This window comes from Theropithecus gelada, chromosome 8 (assembly GCF_003255815.1).
Source record: "Theropithecus gelada isolate Dixy chromosome 8, Tgel_1.0, whole genome shotgun sequence".
In the NCBI taxonomy this organism is placed as follows: Eukaryota; Metazoa; Chordata; class Mammalia; order Primates; family Cercopithecidae; genus Theropithecus; species Theropithecus gelada.
The window spans coordinates 50,184,252-50,191,105 of NC_037676.1; positions in this window are offsets into that span (position 1 = coordinate 50,184,252).

Here is a 6,854-nt window from a genome sequence, read left to right on the forward strand (position 1 = left end):
TCAGTCTCCACTTCTCAGGTTGAAGCAGTCCTCCCACCTCAGCTCCCTGAGTATCTGGGACTATAGGCACATGCCATCATGCCTGGCAGATTTTTGTATTTTTTGTAGAGACAGGGTTTCTCCATGTTGCTCAGGCTGGCCTTGAACTCCTGGCCTCCCCGTGATCCTCCCACCTCGGCCTCCCAAAGTGTTGGGATTACAGGCATGAGCCACTGCGCGAGGACTTGTATGTCTTCTTTTGAGAAATGGCTATTTCAAATATTTGGGCCATTTTAAATTGGATTATTAGATTTTTTCCTATAGAGTTGTTTGAGCTCCTTATATATTCTGGTTATTAATCCCTTGTCAGATGGGTAGTTTGCAAATATTTTCTCCCATACTGTGGGTTGTCTCTTTGTTGATAGTTTCCTTTGCTGTGCAGAAGCTTTTAAACTTTATGTGATCCTGTTTGTCCATTTTTGCTTTGGTTGCCTGTGCTTGTGGAGAAATTTTTGCCCAGACCAATGTCCTGAAGAGTTTCTCTGCTGTCTTCTTGTAGTAGTTTCATAGTTTGAGGTTTTAGATTTAAGTCTTGAATCCATTTGACTTTTTTTTTTAAATATGGTGAGAGATAGAGGTCTACTTTCATTCTTCTGCATATGGATATCTTGTTTTCCCAGCACCATTTATTGAAGAAGCTGTCTTTTTCTCAGTGTATGTTCTTGGCTCCTTTGTTGAAAATGAGTTCACTGTACATGTGTGAATTTGTTTCTGAGTTTTATATTCAGTTCCATTGGCCTATGTGAATGTTTTTATGCCAGTACCATGTTGTTTGGGTTATTATAGCTCTGTAGTATGATTTGAAGTCAGGTAATGTGATTCCTCCAGTTTTGTTCTTTTTGCTTAGGATAACCTTGGCTATTCTGAGTCTTTTGTGGTTCCATATAAACTATAGGGTTCTTTTTTTTCTATTTCTGTGAAGAATGTCATTGGTATTTTGATAGGGATTGCATTGAATCTGTGGATTGCTTTGGGTAGTATGGATATTTTAACAATATTGATCCTTCCAATTCATGAACATGGAATATTTTTTCATTTTTTTGGCGTCCTCTTCAATTTCTTTCATCAGCATTTTATAATTTTCATTATAGCAATCTGTTATTACTTTGGTTAATTCCTAGGTATTTAATTTTATTTGTGACTATTTTACGTTGATTACCTTTTAAATTTCTTTTTTAGATTGTTCACTGTTGGCATGTAGAAATGCTACTGATTTTGTATCCTGCAAATTTACTGAATTTATCAGTTCTAATAGTTTTTTTGTGGAGTCTTCAGGTTTTTCCAAATATAAGATCATATCATCTGCAAACAAAGATAATTTGACTTTTTCTTTTCTGATTTGGATGCCCTTTATTTCTTTCTCTTTTCTGATTGTTCTAGCTAGGACTTCCAGTACTCTCTTGAATAACAATGGTAAAAGTGATATCCTTGTCATGTTCCAGATCTTAGAGGAAAGGCTTTTAGTTTTTCCCCATGCAATATGATACTAGCTGTGGGTCTGTTTTATATGGCTTTTAATGTGTTGAGATATGTTCCTTTTATATCCCATTTTTGAGTTTTTAATCATGAAGGGATGTTGAATTTTATCAAATGCTTTCTCATCATCAATTGAAATGATCATATGGTTTTCTCTTTTTTTTTTTTTTTTTTGGAGACAGAGTCTCCCTCTGTTGCCCAGGCTGGAGTGCAGTGGCACAATCTTGGTTCACTGCAAGCTCCGCCTCCCGGGTTCATGCCATTCTCTCGCCTCAGCCTCCCGAGTAGCTGGGACTACAGGCGCCCACCACCATGCCCAGCTAATTTTTTGTATTTTTAGTAGAGATGGGTTTTCACCATGTTAGCCAGGATGGTCTTGATCTCCTGACGTCGTGATCCGCCTGCCTTGGCCTCCCAAAGTGCTGGGATTACAGGTGTGAGCCACCGCGCCCAGCCGGTTTTCTTTTTTTTAAATCATATGGTTTTCGTTTTTCATTCTGTTGATATGATGTATCATATTGACTGGTTCGTGTATGTTGAACCGTTCTTGCATCCCAGAGATAAATCCCATTGGTCATGGTGAATGATCTTTCTAATGTATTGTTGAATTCGGTTTGCTTGTATTTTGTTGAGGATTTTTGCAATAGTATTCATCAGATATATTGACCTGTAGTTTTCTTTCTTCCTTTCTTTCTTTTTTAATGTGCCTTTATCTGGTTTTGTTATCAGGGTAATATTGGCCTTATAGAATGAGTTTGGAAGGATTCCCTCCTCCTCTATTTTTTGGAATAGTTTGAATAGGGTTGGTATTAGTTCTTTAAATGTTTGGTAGAATTCAGCAGTGAAGCCACTGGGTTCTGGGCTTTTCTTTTTCTTTTTTTTCCTTTTCTTTTCTTTTTTTTTTTTTTTTGAGATGAGGCTCGCTCTGTCATCCAGCGCCAGGCTGGAGTGCAGTGGCGCAATCTCAGCTCACTGCAACCTCTACCTCCTGGGTTCAAGCAATTCTGCTGCTTTAGCCTCCCAAGTAGCTGGGACCACAGGTGTGTGCCACCACTCCCAGCTAATTTTTTTATTTTTTTTATTTTTTATTTTTTTTGAGATGGAGTCTCGCTCTGTCACCCAGGCTGGAGTGCAGTAGCAGGATCTCGGCTCACTGCAAGCTCCGCCTCCTGGGTTTACGCCATTCTCCTGCCTCAGCCTCCCGAGTAGCTGGGACTACAGGCGCTCACCACCTTGCCTGGCTAGTTTTTTGTATTTTTTAGTAGAGACGGGGTTTCACCGTGTTCGCCAGGATGGTCTCGATCTCCTGACCTCGTGATCCGCCCATCTCGGCCTCCCAAAGTGCTGGGATTACAGGCTTGAGCCACTGCGCCCGGCCTAGTTTTTGTATTTTTAATAGAGGTGGGGTTTCACCGTGTTGACCAGGCTGGTCTTGAACTCCTGACGTCAGGTGATCTGCCTGCCTCAGCCTCCCAAAGTGCCAGACTTTTCTTTAGTGGGAGACTTTTTTTATGGCTTTGATCTTATTATTTGTTACTGGTCTGTTCAGATTGTGGTTTTCTTCATGGTTCAGTCTTGGTAGGTTGTAAGTGTCTAGGAATTTGTCCATTTCTTCTAGATTTTCCAATTTATTGGGATATAGTTGCTCATAGTAGCTACTAATGATCCTTTGAATTTCTGTGGTATCAGCTGTTAATGTATCATTTCAGCTGTTAATGTATCATCATTCATCTGTGATTTTATTTGTTTGGATCTTCTCTCTTTTTTCTTAGTCTGGCTAATGGTTTGCCAATTTTGTTTAACTTCCCACAAAAGCCAACTTTTTGTTTCATTGATCTTTGGTGTTGTTTTCTTCATTTCAATTTCATTTATTTATTCTTTGATATTTATTATTTCTTTTTTCTACTAATTTTGGGTTCAGTTTGCTCTTGCTTTTCTAATTCTTTAAGATGTATCCTTTGATTGTTTCTTTGAAGTTTTTCTTCTTTTTTGATAGAGGCACTTATAGCTATCAACCTTCCTGTTAGTCCTGCTTTTACAGTACTAAGATTTTGGTATGCTGTGTTTTGGTTATCATTTGTTGCCAGAAATTTTTCAATTTCCTTCTTATTTCTTCATTGACTTACTGGTCATTCAGGAGCATATTGTTTAATTGCCATGTATTTGTATAGTTTCCAAAATTCTTCTTGTCATTTTTCTAATTTTATTCCATTGTGGTCAGAGAAGATGCTTGATATTATTTCATTTTTTTTGAATGCTTTTAGACTTGTTCTGTGACCTAACATCTGGTCTATTTTTGAGAATGATGTATGTGCTGAAGAAAACAATGTGTATTCTGGCCCAGGTGTGGTGGCTCATGCCTGTAATCCCAGCACTTTGGGAAGCCAAGGCTAGCAGATCACCTGAGCTTAGGAGTTTGAGACCAGCTTGGGCAACATGGTGAAACCTAGTCTCTACTAAAAGTACAAAATTTGTCTGGGCCTTGTGGTGCACTCCTGTAATTCCAGCTACTTGGAAGGCTGAGTAACGAGAACTGCTTGAACCTGGGAGGCAAAGGTTACAGTGAGCCAAGATCATGTCATCGTGTCCCTGCAGTCCAGCCTGGGTGATCGAGTTAGATTCCATCTTAAAAAAAAAAAAAAAAAAAAAAAGGAATGTGTATTCTGCAGCCATTGGATGAAATGTTCTGTAAATATCTATTAATCTATTAGGTCCATTTGGTTTATAGTGCAGATTAAGTTCAATGTTTCTTTGTTGATTTTCTGTCTGAAAGATCTGTCCAGTGCTAAAAGTGGGGTGTTAAAGTCTCTAGTTATTGTATTGTGACCCATGACTCTCTTTAGCTCTAATATTTGCTTTATATATCTGGGTGCTCCAGTGTTGGGTGCATATATATTTAAAATTGTTACAGCCTCTTGTTGAATTGATCTCTTTATCATTTAATGACCTTCTTTGTCTCATCTTATAGTTGTCTTTAAATCTATTTTTTTCTGATATAAATACAGCTACTACTGTTGTTTTTTGGTTTCCATTGGCATGGAATTTTATCTTTTTCCATCCCTTCAGTCTATGTGTGTCTTTATAGGTAAAGTGTATTTCTTGTAGGCAACAGATCATTGTGTGTTTTTTAAAAAAATTTTTACTTTTTTACCCATTCATTCACTCTGTATCTTTTGATTGGAGAGTTTATTCCCTTTGCTTTCAATGTTATTACTGATATGTAAGAAGTTACTCCTGCCATTTTGTTATTTATTTTCTGGTTGTTTTGTGTTCTTCTTTTCCTTTCTTTTCTGTCTTCCTTTTAGTGGAGATGATTTTCTCAGGTGATACAATTTAGTTTCTTGCTTTTTATATTTTTGTGTATTCATTGTATTTTTTTTTTTATTTGAGGTTACTATGAAGCTTACAAATACTATCTTATAACTTATTATTTTAAACTGATAACACTGTTTGCATAAAGAAAGAAACAAGCAAAAAGAAAACTAATAGAGACTCTATGCCTTAACTTTACCTCCTCACTTTTAAACTTTTTGTTGTTTCTATTTATATTTTATTGTACTGTCCATGTCTCAAAAGTTGTAGTTATTATTATTATTATTTTTCTTCTTGTGGTTATTATTTTTGATTGTTCATTATTTAGTCATTCTACTTCAGAGTACTTTAAACACCACAGTTACAGTATTATAATATTCTGTGTTTTTCTGAGTGCTTCTTTTTTTTTTTTTTTTTTTTTTTTTGAGGCGGAGTCTTCACTCTGTCCCCCAGGCTGGAGTGCAGTGGCACCATCTCGGCTCACTGCAAGCTCCGCCTCCCGGGTTCGCGCCATTCTCCTGCCTCAGCCTCCCGAGTAGCTGGGACTACAGGCGCCGCCACCACGCCCGGCTAATTTTTTGTATTTTAGTAGAGACGGGGTTTCACCTTGTTAGCCAGGATGGTCTCGATCTCCTGACCTCGTGATCCGCCCGCCTCGGCCTCCCAAAGTGCAGGGATTACAGGCGTGAGCCACCGCGCCCGGCCCTGAGTACTTCTTATTACCAGCGAGTTTTGAACCTTCAGATGATTATTGCTCAGAATGTCCTTTATTTTTTCTGATCAAAGTCCTCCCTTTAGCATTTCCTGTAGGACAGGCCTGGCATTGATGAAATCTCTCAGCTTTAATCTCTCAGCTTTTGTCTGTCTGGGAAAAATCTTTATTATTCCTTCATGTTTGAAGGATATTTTCACCAGATATACCATTCTAGGGTAAAAGTTTTTTTCCTTCAGCACTTTAAATATGTTATGCCACTCTCTCCTGGCCTGTAAGGGTTCCACTGAAAAGTCTGCTGTCAGACGTAATGGAGCTCCATTGCATGTTGTTTTTTTTTTTTCCTGCTTTTAGGATCCTTTCTTTATCCTTGACCTTTGGGAGTTTGTTTATTAAATGTCTTGAGGTTGTCTTCTTTCAGTTAAATCTGCTTTGTGTTCTTTAACTTTCTTTTACTTGGATATTTATATCTTTCTCTAGGTTTGGGAAGTTCTGTTTTTATTCCTTTGAATAAATTCTACCCCTATTTTTTTCTCTACCTCCTATTTAAGGCCAGTAAGTCTTAGATTTGACCTTTTGAGGCTATTTTCTAAATCCTTTAGGTGTGCTTCATTTAAAAAAAATCTTTTTTTATTTTGTCTCCTCTGTGTATTTTCTTTTAATTTTTTTGAGATGAAGTCTTGCTCTGTTGCCCAGGCTGGAGTGTAGTGGTGTGATCTCAGCTCACTGCAACCTTCGTTTCCTGAGTTCAAGCAATTCTCCTGCCTCAGGCTCCTGAGTAGTTGGGATTACAGGCACCCATCACTACACCCAGCTAATTTTTGTATTTTTAGTAGAGATGGGTTTCATCCTGATGGCCAGGCTAGTCTTGAACTCTTGACCTCAGTTGATCCACCTGCCTCAGCCTCCCAAAGTGCTGGGATTATAGGCATGAGCCCCCATGCCCAACCTTCTCTGTGCATTTTCCAATAGCCTGTCTTCAAGCTCACTAATTCTTCTGCTTGATAAGTTCTGCTTTTAAAAGACTCTGATACATTCTTTAGTATGCTTGATTCTTTTAAATTATTTCAGTCTCTTTAAGTTTATCTGATAGAATTCTGAATTCCTTCTCTGTGTTATCTTGAATTTCTTAGAGTTTTCTGAAGACAGCTATTTTGAATTCTCTGTCTGAAAGGTCACATATCTCTGTTTCTCCAGGATTCATCCCTGGTGACTTATTCAGTTCATTTGGGGAGGTTATGTTTTCCTGGATGGTCTTGATACTTGTAGATGTTTGTGTCTGGGCATTCAAGAGTTAGGTATTTATTGTAGTTTT